This window comes from Pinus tabuliformis, chromosome Q (genome assembly GCF_031772625.1).
Source record: "Pinus tabuliformis cultivar Carrire ecotype Pingquan chromosome Q, CPIR1, whole genome shotgun sequence".
Classification (NCBI taxonomy): Eukaryota; Viridiplantae; Streptophyta; class Pinopsida; order Pinales; family Pinaceae; genus Pinus; species Pinus tabuliformis.
Genome location: NC_142296.1, coordinates 573,928,258 through 573,945,041, shown reverse-complemented (window position 1 = coordinate 573,945,041; position 16,784 = coordinate 573,928,258).

Below are 16,784 nucleotides of genomic sequence, written 5' to 3'. Positions count from 1 at the left end.
AGAGAAGACAAAAAAGAAATTTGAGCTTATCAAGAAGCTGCATGGTTATTCCATAACGTCCATCAATGATCCTGCGGTGAAGATTTCCACCCAAATACTAGCTGGACAAGTTATGAGGAAGTGCCACATGGACAAGGTTTCAACGCCTGCGATCTCTTTATTTTCATACTGCACAAAATGCGTGTAGTTTAACTGGTCGTGGTACTTATGTCATGAATTCCTCGCCAATTGTCACTAGGCCTAAGAAGAGAGAAAGCTCTTCCGCTACGTGTGGTTGCTTCTCTCCATTATGCTAATTGCTTGGGAGCTACTGGAGGACAGCTAATTTCCTCCATTCAAGGTAGGATTTTGAGAGGCTACACAATTTGCCTCAGTCTGGGCCATGAAGCACCCCACACGGGTCACTAAAACAAATATTTTCTTGGTACTGATGGAACCGAGCTTCTGCATTGCCATAAAATTGACCCAAGGTTGTCCCCAACCTTGTATGAGCAGCCGTCCATGTATGTTGCGTTCAAGGTAGACTTCCACCACGTCTACATTTAGGTGCAGAAGGACCTGCAATAGAAGTGGTTCGACTTGTTGTATCTGGTCACTGATGATGCCATAAAGGAAGTGATGAAGTGATGGCTAGCAGATTGGCACACTCCATCCGACTTGGCCGCAGGTACCAGCAAAGGCATGAGGTGTTCAGCGGATAAGAAGTGGAAGAATGTAGCAAAACAGGTGGCACAAAAATTTGTTGTGGAGTGGAAGAAAGAAATTGAAGAGAAGGTTCGACTAGAAATGGAGCACGCTACAAAGGAACAGGCTGAACAAGAACAACATGACTTTGAGTAGAGAAAAAAATCTCCTTCACCTGAAACCGATGAGGGATTAAATTCACTCCCAGTATTCTAGTTGTGGGCTGTAAATATTGTGGTAATCCCAATTTGATGTTTCAATGGAGAACTAAAATTCATATACATAAAATAATGAATCATTAAGAAATGAATGGAATATGATTAATGGAAATTTTGTTAATCTTATGGTGATGTAAACATTCTAGGAAAACATATTTGACCTCACATGGTGATATTATGCCTTAATTAGATGGATTTCTAGATTCGAGTACAAGTCTCTTTCAATTGACTCTTAAAACATTTTTTGGATCTTTGAATGTGGAATAATGGAAATATTTAGGAAAAGAAGTGAAAATGAATGGAAATCAACAACTCGTGGAAAGAGAGTATGGATGAGACTAATGGTATGAGGGAATTAGTAGGATAATGAAATCCTTTGTTCAAAGGAGGCTTATAGAGAAGCAATGAAAAACCAATAGTTATCATGTTCTAAGCAGTTGGGAGTTATAGTTGACAAAAGTAGCCACATGTACTAAGAGGCCATATTTTCTAATTTCATAGTAGAAGGAAGTCGAAGTGCAAAGAGGTAATGACGAGGTGTCTAATGGTACATATAAATAAGAAAAGAAAAGAGGGAATGATCATCAAGAACACATTCGATCAAATTTTGGATGTTGTTGTTAATGGAGTTATGTTTAGTATTTTGGAATCTATTTTTTTTATACACATCCATGCTTTGGCCTATACTTGTTATGGTAATCATGGGTTTAGTGGCTTATATTAAAGGAATCCCCTATCATTGTAATGGTTAAAAATAAATTCAAAATATATTTTTTATATTTGTAAATTTTTCAAGAGAGTAGTGATAATGAGCTTCCTCATTTCAATATGATTTGGTATTTATTTTTTTAGAATTCATGACTCTAAGAAATGACACATAAAGTATGGAAATACAAGAAAATGATAAAAAAAAAGGATGAAGTAAAGAAGATCTAGTACAATGAGTGAATCAAGATCTTGTGTGTCATGTATCTCTTGTTGTTATTATAGCGTTGTAATGGATTTTGATGTAAAAGACATTCTTGAGTTTCCTTATTGAGAAATATTGTAGATAGAAATGAATTTCTAGCTACATGTTTTGTTCCAATAATTTTTTATTGAGTAGTGCACTATAATTCTTAATTCACGTGTGTGTAGAAAATGTAAGACCAATTTCGATACATCCCACATCCAAACTACTTTCCTAGATAACTAGTGAGTTAACTAGTCAGTATAGGAGATGGAACACTTGCATCTCAATGAATCGAAGTAGGTCCATATGATGATCAATTTATTAGTTGTAAGGGTTAGTTTGATGTTAGTACTTGGAGTACAATAGGTTATTGATTGTTGTAATGTATTAGTGGTATGATTGGTTTCCAGATGACACATAGTGACAACTATTTAGGTGAAGTAAGAAGTATGGACACTTTTTGAAGTGGAAGCATGTTCCATTGTTGGAACTTGAGAAAACCATGTTGATTGTAGGTTGAACTTTTGGAATAGCTACAGAGTTTAAAATAGGGATGATAGGGATGTCCTAGATACAACAAAGAGTTCTTTGGAGCTTGTTCTGAGGGAAGAAATTGGCAGTTCCTATGGAACTGTTATGGCAGCAAAGGATGGAAGCATCATAAGGGATTGGATGGTGGTGGAAAAATAAATATTGAGTGATGTATTGAATAAAAAAGACTCAAGGTAATATTTTAATGTGTTTCACACTTGTGATTATAGCAAGTCTATATGTCCTGTTTTTATTTGAACTAGTGGTTCTTAAAATGCATATATCTGGTATGTCCACGAGATGGATCGTGTACTCATATATATGTTACTTGTAAAGGGAATATTATTGTAATATTTAGAGATGCATGTTTATCATGTCTTCCCTAATGAATTGATGTCTTCTCTAGTTAAATTTGTTATTTAACACTTGGAGGAGTGGGCCATGTCTTCGCAATATGTTCTATGACTGGATCATATTGGTTATAGATTCTAGGAAGTGATTTTTTTAAATTAAGGAGGAATTCATCAAGAAGATGAATGAACCATGTACACTAAGGGACATCCTACTAGAGTTACAATTGTGGTGGCTACTTACCCTTGCGTTCCATTGGATGGTTGTTCATTTATATGGATATTGGTAGCTTTTTTATGTATGTATGATAAAGGAATGAAGTCAAAGCGATAAGTTGGAGCAGAGATATACTTTCCTGATCAAGAAGTTATTCAATTCATAGTGAAACGTTTCCCAAGAGAAGAAGACATTGTAGATCTAAACTATTGAATATTTCAAAAGTACTTGTAAGGGGGGGTGTTGGAATATGTAACTCCTACTTGTCATATATGTGTGATCATGATTTATTGTTGATATTGTTGGCCATTATTAGGTAGATTTCATAGTTTCCAATCAAATGAGAACTATTTCCTAAAAACGAGAAATCTAGCCAAAAAACCCTAAAAAGTGAAAAAATACCCCGAAATCAAAAAGTGTTGATGCTGCATCAACACTTTCTTACTTTTTTCTTCTTTTTTTGGGATAAATTTTCAATTTTTTTTTTTAAATGACAGTAAAAACCATCTTTTTTGTGCAAAAAACACCATAAAAATGAAAAGTGTGAATAACAACCTTTTTTCAAGGTAATTTTTCAGCATTATTTTAGCAATGGCATTAAAGATAAAATATCATGACTCCAAAAAACCTTAAAATTCCAATAATTTTCAAACATGGCATTAAAGACAAAATATCACATCTCTGAAAGGCCTTAAAATTCCAACAATTTTTTGTTGTGGTGTTAAAGGTAAAATACTTATAATTGATTTCAATGATAACATTAAAGATAAAATATTACGGCTCAGAAAAACTTGAAAATTTTGATAAATTTTCAACAATGGAATTAAAATAAAATATCCTCACTACATAAAACATTAACTTTTCAACGTATTTCAACCATAGCATTATGGAAAAATTATATGGCTAAAAAAACTTTAAAAATGAAGACCTAAATGAAAGAGACATTATATCAAGAGTAATTTCCTTTTTAAATGCTAAAAGTATAACTATTTTAAAATTTTAGCATAATACAACTTGATGCATTGCAACACAAATTTAGAAATCAACCATCAAATTGATACATAGTGTAGGCAAACTCGATTGATTGAAATGAAAACTTAAAAATCAACCATGAAATTGAAACGTTGTGATGGCAGACTAGATCCGTTATAACAAAAAATTTGAAATCAACTATCAAATTGACACATAATGGGGTTGCGTTTCTAGTCAAGGATTGACGCAGACGTTGCAAAAAAATACAAGACAAAATAAAAAAGTGTATTATGCAGCATTGCAGCTTATTACCCGCGTCTTATGTAAAAAATAATCGATATAAATTATTAAATGCTTGAACAAATTCATAAATCTAAATAACATAAGGAATTTATGGACTAGATAATCTTGGAGCAAAATAGAGATATGCACATATGTAATTTTGGATGAAACATTAACCCTAACATCATCATTTGTTACCAAGGTTAAGAATTTATTGAAATGTGCTTTTGTACATTTTATTCCATCATTAACTTATGGGACAAAATGAGAATAAAGTACAACGTCTAGAGTCTTTATATTAAATAATGTATATATACGATATAAATAAAATAAATATATTTTTTAAAAGGTAATTATTCTAACAAACTATTTATTTAACTTTAAATTTATGCTCATCCTAATTCAACAACAAATAAATAATCTATGGTAGAATTTCTATGTCGAAAAAATCAAATTAATATGTGGTATCGAGCAGTGTTGTCTTAGTCACATGAGAAATAATTAATATCTAATAAAATATTCAATATAAAAATTTGGAATGTCTAGTGTATTGGAATAAAAAAATTAGTTACACAAAGGTTTAAATGTAAGTTCAATAGATTCCCCAAAAATATTATTTATTATTTATTTTTTATTTTTAAGTTATAATTAAAATTGTAAAGACAAAAGAGAAAATCTTATTTATTGTACTGTTGAATTAAATATTATTTTTTATATTGCATGATGATTAAAAATTGAATTGTGAAAATATATAATATAGGTCAGATTTATACAGGAAAAATATTGAACCAAGTCCATTTGATAATAAAATATGACAAAGGAAAAATATGGAGAAAATAAGCAAGGAAAAAATCAAAGTTGTTTCTTTTGTTTTTAAAATCATGAATTTCCATGGTTAGTAAAAGCTCCAAACATAATGAAAACTACTTTTCTTTTTGGAAAACAAAATATTAACTGTGGAAAAATCCATAGGAAAAAAAATTTAGATAATTAATTTATGAGGACACTTCCAATTAGAGATATTATTTCTTTTTAACAATTTTTAATTCTGAAAATTTGATTTTAAACCACATAAAATTAGTCATTCATCAATAAAACAATTAGAATTCAAATTTTAAAAATTCAAAAAATACTTTTCAATTTCTAAAAAACAAGTTTAATATTTAATTTTACCAAAACATCAATAATTTTTGGAAATAGTTTCTAAAAAATTGCAAATTAATTACCATATATTTTTCCTTAATAAAAATGAAAAATACAAATTAGAACAAAAATTAAAAGATTGAAAAAAATTAAAACTAAAAACTTAAGTTTAAAAAAATAATACCAAGTAAATAAAAAAACTTATTAAAATATTAATAAATGGGTAGAAAATTAAATTTAAAAAACACAATTAAAAAAAAATCAAACATAAAAATGTAAAAGAAAAAAAAATAAACAAACAAAAAAATATTTAAATAAAATTATAATTTAAAAAGGAAATTAAGAATTAACACTAAGAAAAAATAAAAAATAAATAAATAAAACCAAATTGGATAATATTAAAAAAAAAAAAAACTTTAAAAACATTAATATTTTTTAAAGATCGCTAAAATTAGAATATTAAAAAAGAAATTAGATTTCTTTTTAAACAAATGAACATTAAAACAATAGGAAAAAAACATTAAAAATTAATTAAAAGAAAAAACGAAAAACCAAAAAAGAAATAAAAAATAATATTAAAAATTTTAAAAAAATCATATGCCCTAGCCAGCCAGGGGTTGTAGGGTCATCCCAGGGACAAAGCAGCGACACTCAATGTGGCTCCGCCAACCTAGGGTTGGCTCTGTGGCCCCCGATTGACAAAATACCAATTCCCAATTCTTCACTAGCCTAGGGGTTGCAAGGCCAGTGGAAAGACGCTAAGTGCCACTTTGCTGACCCTATGTCAGTTCTGTGACCTCAGCTGGTTGGCCCATTTAAATTTATCTTAATTTTTTAATATTATTTCTTTAATGTTTTTATTTATATTTTAATTTTTTTAATTTTTTAATTGATTAATTTTTTTTATGTATATATATATATATATATATATATATATATATATATATATATATATATATATAATTTGTATTTTAATTTTAATATTTTATTTTGAAGGATTTTTGTTTCTAATTTTATTATTAATTTTTTTACATGGTATGTTTTATTTTTTATTTTTATAGCATCTTTTTTTTATTTTTATTTAAAATTTTAGCGGAATCAAATTTTCTTTGTAAAAAAAGATTCAAAAGTCATATCTTTGGATCAGCATTTATAAAATTTTGATAAAATTTGTATTTTTACAACTTTTTTTATTCAATCTTTTCATAAAAATATTTTATTTAACATGTCATTTTTAACCAAAAAAAAAAAGTGTTGAAATACGTATTTTTTTAATTATATATAATGCACAATGTGAATTTTTTTTTTCGATTTTTGAAAATTCTTATTTTTTTATTGACAACTATTTTATGTGTATTGAAGTATTAATTAACAATATATAAATATATAAAAAATCATAATCTCAAAATATTAACTATATTATTCTTTTTAAACTTCGCAAAAAAAAAAAAAAAATTCCTTATAGAAATAAATTGTAAAGAAGAATAAAAAACAATATTTGGAAAACTCTTAAAAAATAAACATTTTAGAATTTAAAACAAGAAGAAGAACAAAACAACTTGAAAAGTAATTAAATAATCAACATTTAAAAAAGAATTGTGCATGCTTAGGACCTAAGAAAATTAGTGTAAAAAATATGCCTAAAAAAATGTCGATCATTTTCAAAACCTGCATGAAAATCACCAACATTTGAATTTTTTTATCTATACTTAATACATCAAAAAATTTAAAGTGTAAAAACTAAGCCAAAAAAAGAAATTGATGTTGCATCAACACTTTTCAAATTAACATGAAAATCACTAACATTTTAAACAAATGTGCATACTTATATTAGAATTACTTGAAGCACATTAACACATCAAATCTCACATATCTAACATTGATGACATCCAACAACCTAACTATATATTCTTAATTGGATTTAACACATATAATTAAATAAATTCACATATATTTAATACAAATATATTTACATAATTAATAAAGACAATTACAATTAAAAAAAAATAATAATAATAATTAAAAAATAATAAATAAATAAATAAAAGCCATTACATCACAAAAGTCTTATATGTGTCAAGGAAACCTCGTGAAATAAATATAAAATACATAATTAATGATCTTTCTTAAGAAGATAATTATACTTCTTAAAATGTAACATTTTTGCACACATCTAATAGGAGAGATAATTCAAGATGAAACTTTGAAAACCACAAGGGTGAAGGCCCTTAAACTTTAAGGTGAAAATGTAAATCTAGATAACACCTTTTTTTAAATAAATTTTTTTAATGTGTGATTAATATTTTCTTGATATTTTTCAATGCAATAAAGTATAAATGATAGAATTGGATTCTATAAAGTGTGTATAATTGTTTATATAATATTATAATTGGATTTGGATTCTATAAAATGTCTTGTATAATGAAGATTTTTGTTTGAAAGCATCTATGAAAATTTCTAGATCAATTGTTCAATTTTTCTATTATTTACACAAGTCATATTTTTCTTTAAATGGTTTATTGTAATTATTTTTTTCTCTAACCATTCCATTCCTATCAATAGGTCATATGAACCTAGAGGAAGTATGTTTAAAATTAAATTAGTTTTGCATCCATTTAATTATACAAGACATTGTTTTACATATCTTGTTACTTTATTCTTTGTATCTGTTGCTAGCTATACTAACCATGCATTTTTAAAATTTTCATCTTTTAACTTGCATTTGTCCACCACTTATGGACTAATATAGCTAAGACTAGATTTCGGATATATTAGTACATATACATGCTGGTTTAGTATGGTACATTCGATCTCAATCATAGTGGATCAGTGCTCTCCTTGTCTATCTTCGAAGATAGGATCAATCCTTAGAATGTGCCTTGCAATATCATTTAAAGTAGTTTCTTCATGGACAACTTGTGCATCCTGAACTGATCTAATATTGTGTGGACAATTTCTGAGCAGATGTGGTTCTCCACATCCCCAACATTTTAAATGTTCTCTATATTTTACACTAACTATTGCGTTGTTGTTCAACTCCATTTGCTCTGAAATAGTTTGTGATTGTGTAGGTTGTGGTTGATTATTCCACCTAGATGTTTTCTACTAATGATCTCGCCCAAAATTCTTCACAAGAGACGATTTTTTCTTCTCTAATCCACTTGTAGATTTATACTTGTCTTTATTTGACCAAGATTTTGAACCTTCACTCTTAAACTATTGGTAACACATTCTTGCTTTTATTATTTCTTCATCCATTGATCTGGAATTATGTAGGAATGAAACAAAATATAGATATACACATAAACATAGAGATGCAGTGGAAATAAAACTTATTTCATTAATATGAAAGAACTGAAATATTCTTACATACAGAAATGGAAATAAACTAGCTCAAGTGATGGTAGCTTATCTCTAAGAAGAGATGTGGTGGCCACGTGCCTTTGAACTTTGTTACAATGAGGCTCAAAGGCCTATTTATTATTAAGAAACAATAGAAAACCTTAAACATAAAAAACCCTTACCCTAGGAGATGAAGCGCCAAAATTGTGGGCCCCATTTGGTAAATTGGTACATCAACTTCTCGGGGTCATAAATTTGGCTTACAATATTTGTTTGGCTATCATAATACCTTGTTTTGAGGATATCAAAGACGAGGCTGTAAAAAAATTGGTAATACAATTTGGGATTTTTTCAGTCTCTCCTTTTTCCCTAAAAACGTCTTATAGTCCCTCAAAAAAACTCTCGAAGTTTAGGACTCGAAAAACTACCAAAAATAGTAAGTTGTACTACAATTAAGGAAATTGAAAGAAAACAATAGTGGGGGTCCAAGTGGAATAGATGGGTGGGCACTAATATCCACCTAGATTAGTCCTCCCCCCTTAGGAAGAAATTGTCCCCATTGCATTGAGTGCCATCATGAGATGGGGAAACTTCTGTGGAACTTTATCCCTCATGATCTACTTGCCTTCATGCAAGGGATTTCCAGCTTTGACAACCTGATACAGTTGGATCTTCTGCTAGCGATTTCCCTTGATCTACGTGTCCATGATCCGATCAGTTGTGCCTATTCCATGCAGTTTGGGTTTAACAATGTTGGTGTGAGCTATTCTGCAATGTATAATGTTCCTTGTAATGGTGGAAAGTACGGTCAAAGATGGTCCACATTGAACATTGGGTATAGGCCAAGGAATGGTGGAATGATGAGATCAAAATAACTTTCACCTACAGCCTTAGTGATGGTGTAAGGCCTATATCGGAGGGGGAGAAGCTTGCGGTGCGGCCTAGTGAGGTGTTCCTTCTGCAACAGTAGCCAAACTTTTTCACCCACCTAGAACTTGTGTGGAAGCCAATGCTAATCATGATGTTGCTTATGCTTAGCATTGGTTCTATCCAATATGTCATGGACCTATTAGAGGATGTGTTGAATGTGCTCAATGAAGTTGTTAGCCTTGTCAACTTCGAACTGGACATTAGCTAAATCTTCCTGAGTAGCTGCAAATGGTATGGCCACATCAATGGGACATAGTGGTTGGAATCCCAACCCCACCTGAAAGGGGTTATGTCTAGTTGAGCTATGGAGAGATCTATTGTCATTGTGCTAGAGATAGGGGACACTTTCATCCCATGTGTGTGGATGCTTCGAGATTTATGTATGCAAAATGTGTATGATCATTCTGTTGACAACCTCTATTTGGCCATCAGTTTGGGGGTGAAAAGGCATGGACTTAGTGCACCTTTTATCAACCATCGACCAGAGATTTGAACAAAATGTACTTAGGAACATGTTGTCTTGATATGCGATAATGCACTATGGGATCCCAAAATGTAGCCAAAGTCGTTCAAAGAAGATCTTAACAATGGTTTCTAATGTGATATTCTTCTTGCAAGCCATGAGAATGACCATTGTAGACAATTTATCGATGACCACGAAAGTGCAATCGTTGCCATGCCTAGTAAAAGGAAGGGCCGACATGTAATCCATGGAAATGGATTCCCAAGGTCAACTACGAGTAGGCAGAGGAGTATATAGACCTTTATTTATGGTGGTTAGTTTGGAAATGACACAGGAAGTGCAGAATTTGATGTACTTCCTGCCAAAGGTTTGACCAATAGAAATACTTCTGCAACACTTCCATTGTTTTATCTACTATGAAATCTCCAGCGACTAGAATGTAGTTCGCCTCGGAGATCATCTTGGCACACTCGCTTGAAGGAACACAGAGGTGTCCCATTTGGCATAATAGTGCATCCTGGAGGTTAAAATTTGGAGGTTTCTTTCCTTCCAAGCATGTCCGGTATGTGTTTCCAAATTTTGGATCGCTCTTGTAAAGATGCAGCCACCCCGCAGTCTCATGGCCACAAGAGTCGAGCACAGTGGTCAGTGCCATGACTGGTGTTCAGTTGAGGCAGTCTGCAACATTTTTGGTGTTGCCCTTATTTTACTTAATGTTCAAATGGAACTGCTGCAGGTATGTGAACCATTTCTGATGGCAATCGTACTTCCCTTCTGTCTGTATGAACTGTCAATGAAATTGACAACTGGTTGTCAGACTGAAAGTCTCGACAACATCAGCGAAGCAGCCAGTGGGCATCTTCATCAGCCAGTGGGCATTTTTCATCAACAGTGAACATCAGTAAATTCGCCAGTGGGCGATCAACAATAAAGCAGCAGTGAGCAGCTTTCATCATAGCAAAAGCAACATTGAGTTGTTTTTCAACATCATCAGCCAGTGGGCGATCATCATCAGCAAATACGCCAGTGGGCGTTCATCAAAATTGTGTCAGTGGACACCGGATGCTGTTTTCAAACAAAGGACAGTTGGATCCTTTTGCAGCTTGGCACATGATGGAGTTGTCAAGCGACATTCAGAGATGAATCAAGCATGCAGCTGATTCATGTTCTCTTCAGATTTGAGTTTTTTCCAGCATCCATATTTGGCGGTTTTTTCAGGCAATGTTTTTGAGGATCAACATGGGAACTTGGAAGATGGTTCCTCATTCTTATTTTGGATTTATCATTGAAGGGGGGAATGTTAGCCTCTCTCATAAAACAATAATAAATCCAAAAATAAATAAATTAATTAAATATTCCAAGTTAGGAATTTGTGCCTAACTCTTGGGTTGTTCCTCTAAGATAGGAGTTAGTTTAGGTAACTCCTATATTGGTGTGTGTCTGGTGAGAAATTATCTCAACCAAAAGTGTCTAAGATAGCACGCACTATCTTGAGAACACTATCTCTCATCTATTTATTTGTAACACTATATTCAATTATTTTAATAATGTAAGTATGTATGAAAGTGAGAGAGAAGCATGAGGCTTCAGCCTTTTTCTGCTAATATTTTGTGTCTGGTTTTTATATGTGTTTTTCTGTAATCTGTTTGAGTTAATTTTCTATTTTTCAATATGTTTTTTTTTTTTGTATGGTTGAATGACTTGGAAGAAGCACTCTTTTGTTGTAGCTCATCTCTTTGCAGTTGCGACTCTAGTTGAAGAAATTCAATGGTTTCATGTGTTTGTTGTAGATGCCGTGAAAGATTAGCAAGAGTTTCTTTGCTGATGTGCACCATGTCTTCATCACTGGAGATGATCAAACTGTGAAGAATGTGTAACAACTGAATATGTTGCGCCATCTGAACTTCCTCACTTGAAATCAGGCTCTCTTGTCGTAGATTTTGTGCTTTGAATTGTTTCACTTGATTTTGTTACTTGAATGACAGGCTCGCTTGCTATGGGACTTGAATGGCACGCTTTCTTGATTTGTTGCTTATTGCACTTGTTGAGAAAACTTACTAGAGTTGTAGAAATTTCTTGCTTAAACTCTGGAATTCACGCTCGCTTGATGATGATCGTATTTGCATGAATGCTCACTTGCCTTACTTAATGACTTCACGCTCACTTGAAGGAATAACCACGCTCGCTTGATGTCGATCTCAACTTGCTTGATTGGTGTTAGAGTTGAACTTGCTTGGTTGCTTTGATGGTTGTTGTAATGAACTTCACTTTGGCTCGCTTGAAGGTCTGAACTTTGTACTATTTTGATGCAAATTGCTTGAATGAATACTCACGCTCGCCTGCAGGAGATGTAAACTTGTTGCTTGTTTGCTTTAGAGTTAAAATTCGTGCATTCACTTGATTTTGCTTAAAGGAAGGGTGTCAAACACTGTCGAAAATGCACCCAATGACTCACTACAATGAATTCAATTTGACTCAATTCAAGACTTGGGTGTCGGTTTCAACCGAGAATGCACCATTACAATTCAATGTAATTTGCGTTTGATTACAAGTTCAATAATGTTGATGTAGAATGTGCTCTGAAACGTTGAAGTTTATAGATTCATTAACTTGATTGTAGTGATGTAGACATTGCTTTGAAATGCTGGAGTCTGCAGATTCATGAACTTGATTGTATTGAGTGAATTTGTTTGTTGAGGTAGAATTTCGATGTTGAAAACTTTGATTATTTGTTGTAGTGACGCAAATGCATGTGTTGAGCTTAATTATCCTTCCTTGTTGCTATTCTGTTACAAGTGTTGTGCTTGCTTGCATTGAACTTTATGTGTGTTAAATGAGGTCATTTATGGGTCAAAACTAGACACAAATCATAAGCAACAACATGAAGTATACACCATCATCAATACACTCTTCATGTACCTAAGATCCCCTTATTCAATTTCGGGCGGATCTAGGACACAATCACCACAAAAAAATGTCTTTATTAATTTTCAAGATCCATCATCATGACAATGGCTTCAGTGAGGCTTTTCAAGCACACATTTAGAATTCTCTGGCGTCAATTTGTCTTCAAACACTGACTCAACCTTTCTTGGGTCACAATAAAAACTTTCACTTGACTTGTATCACTCTAAATTTACAAAGAAAATGGACTTATGACTCCACAAAATCACTTCAAAAAAATTCACACTTACACCTCCATTAAAAAAACCTTTTCACAAAAAAGAAAAAATTCACCTTAGCACTCCAAAAATCTCTATGACCACTTATGACTCAAAAAAAAATCACTTATAGAAAACCCACTTTGAAAGTGCCAAATTGGTCACCTTTGAATCTGATTTCACGTACATTTCTGTTTCTTCTCACAAACAGACAAGCCGCTGCTTTATGGTTGCAATATATGATAAATCTACCAAGTGAAGAAATCTAGCAATACCAATATCAAAATCTTGACACGTGTGACAAGATGAACTTGGTCTGTTGTAAATAATATCCATACAAAAGAAACCATCTAATGAATCTAATGTAAAGGATAATGTCAGATCCTGGAGTTGCTATACAGATCCATCCATTGGCTCAAAAATTCACAGTGATCCACATGTTGTCGTGAATTTGGAAGAGTCCTTGGCGTTATTGCTGCTTCCTAACGCTGGTTCTTCACACAATTTTCTCTTTTGTAATGGATTTACACAGGCTTTACAATGGTGATTATACACTGGAGTGGGCTTATGTTGGTGCTCAAGGCTTTAAGGTGGCTCAGCAAGAAGCCTCGCAGAAGTTTACGGAGAATGGGGTTCTGGACAAAAGAGAGCCATTTTGGACAAACCAGAAGGATGGACGGGGGTTTTTCTCTAGTTTTCTCGTGCAACAATGGGGGATTACGATGATGCCTTTATGCACAACAAATATGGGGTGGTTCAAGCGCGGACAAAGGCCCAAAATCGAGCCACAGTTCTGAGTTAAAATTGATAGGGGAAATTCACCCAACAGGTCCTACTAGCAATCTACTGAAGCTTTTTGAGCCAGGGATAAGCTCACAACACTAGAAAACTTCATCAGTTAGCTGGTATTAATATGTATTCAGATGACGACATTGAATAATGCAAGGAGCCAAAAGTATATAAGGGTGTTTATCACAACCAATATGTTGGTAGTCTCGAACTTGGCGAATTCTATATTGCAATCGTTGTCAGGGAACTGAAACAACAACCTCGACGATAGCAAGATGAACAAAACCACCGCAACCACGGCTAGTTACCAATCGATCATTATAATTGGATTGTCAACTTTTCTCCAACATCTTCCAGGGGCGATCCCAGCTTGGATGACACATCGTCGGATTCATTCTGGAGCGAGAACCTTCACTAGGCTCAAGGTAAGGCTGGTGAAGATAGAATTCATGTTGTGGTATCTGAGGAGCATGGTTGGCTCTTTGTGGGTATTTGGGATGGATTTGATGGCCCTGATGCCCCAGATTACCTTCTGAGCAATCTCTAAACCTTGATTTATAGAGAATTGAGAGGATTGATCAGGGATTGTCCCGGTTTGGACAAACCCAATACATAAACTGATAGTAAACAAGATAGCTTCTACTTACAAGCTTCACGTATTGAACTTTGGTTCAGATGGATTGAACAGGTTAAAAACTGCACAACTATACTCCCCTGCAAATGCAAGTGCAATTCGGCCCCAACACTATTACCCGCCACGTCGACAATCCAAACAACAAAGTGGCAATGGATTACGAATTACTGGAATTCGAACTCCAGTTCGAGAGGCACGTCAGTTCGCCCCCTTCTCACAGCTGCCGGAGAACTCCTTCTAGCCACAATATCTTATTTCCACCGAGCTCAATATAGTAGAGAGAAGCTCTGATACCACATATTGAAAATAAAATTAACTCCAAACAGATTACAGAAAAACACATATAAAAACCAGACACAAAATATTGGCGGAAAAAGGCTGAAGCCTCATGCTTCTCTCTCACTTTTATACATACTTTCATTATTAAAATAATTGAATATAGTGTTACAAATAAATAGATGAGAGATAGTGTTCTTAAGATAGTGCGTGCTATCTTAGACACTTTTGGTTGAGATAATTTCTCACCAGACACACACCAATATAGGAGTTACCTAAACTAACTCCTATCTTAGAGGAACAACCCAAGAGTTAGGCACAAATTCCTAACTTGAAATATTTAATTAGTTAATTTATTTTTGGATTTATTATTGTTTTATGAGAGAGGCTAACATGAACTATAGGGGTTAGTTGTCTACGTGGATGATTATTTCCTTCCCGAGAATGTAATGCTTCCATTTCTAGAATTCCTGTACAATGGAATACATATTTTTGTCATAGGTGGGATACTTCTGGATTGTATTTGAAAGTGTCTCACTATGATATGCCATTGGACGAAGATGCATTGCCTTTGGGTAGTCGCCGAAGGATTTGGGAAACGTTATCCATCATCGTGTTCCTTTGTCGCTCGAGGGATTCCTTGAGAATTATTTTGAAAGAATCTCCTACCCCTTCATCTTTGTTTTCTTCTTCCATGGTAGGCTGTCGGGGTTTTCCAGGCTGGTCTTGCAATGTTTCAACTAGTTTGACCCCTAACTCCTTATACCCTAACCTCGTTGGGGACATGAAAAGAAAAATAGAGAAAGAGCAGACTGCTCTGATACCACTGATATATAATTATGCAGTAACGCAAAAAAATATAAATATGCACATAAACATAGAGATCCTTCAGAAATAAAACTTCATTTCATTAATATCAAAGAACTGAAATATACTTATATACAGAAATGGAAATAAACTAGCTCAGGTGATGGTAGTTTATCTTTGAGAAGATATGTGGTGGCTACATGTCTTTGAAATGTGTTACAATGAGGCCTAAAGACCTATTTATTATTGAGAAACAATGGAAAACCCTAAACATCCAAAAACCTAACCCTAGGAGATGAAGTGCCAAAATTGTGGGCCCTGTTTGTGTAAATTTGTACATCAACTTCCCTGGATCATAACTTTGGCATATGATATCTTCTTGGCTTTCATAATACCTCATTTCAAATATATTAAATAATAGTTTAAAAATAAACTTGTATGTGAGCTTGGGACTTTTCTAGACTCTCCAGTTTCCCTAAAAACATCTTATAGTCCCTCAAAACAACTATGGAAGTTTAGCACTTGAAAAAATACCAAAATGTTAGGTCCCTATAATACTAGTCTATCCCCCTTATTATTATTTTTGTGCCCATGTAGGCCCCATATTGTTATTGTTGTGCCCCATAGAATCCCACTATTGTTATTGTTGTGCCCCATATAAGTCGATTGTTGTTATTGTTGTGCCTTACATTATTATTGTTATGTAGGCTCCGATTATATTGTGGCCCCTCAGACTCCTATATATACAAAGGAGGTCTTGTCATTTGTATCAGCCAATAATTTTTCATTTATGTAATGTAAAGGAGGTTTCCCTCTCGAAGAGGATAATTTTTAAGTCATTGATTTATCTATTTGTGAACTGGTTTCATAACATTTGGTATCAAAGTTTTTGATTTTAGGGTTTCACTTCTTCAAACTGGTCATCTTGACATTTTTGCTATAATGGTTTTTTCTACGAGGCTTCATAAGATGATATTTTTAGCACCTAGAGCCGAAATATATGAGAAATTCATGTAAAAATTTCAGATTTTGG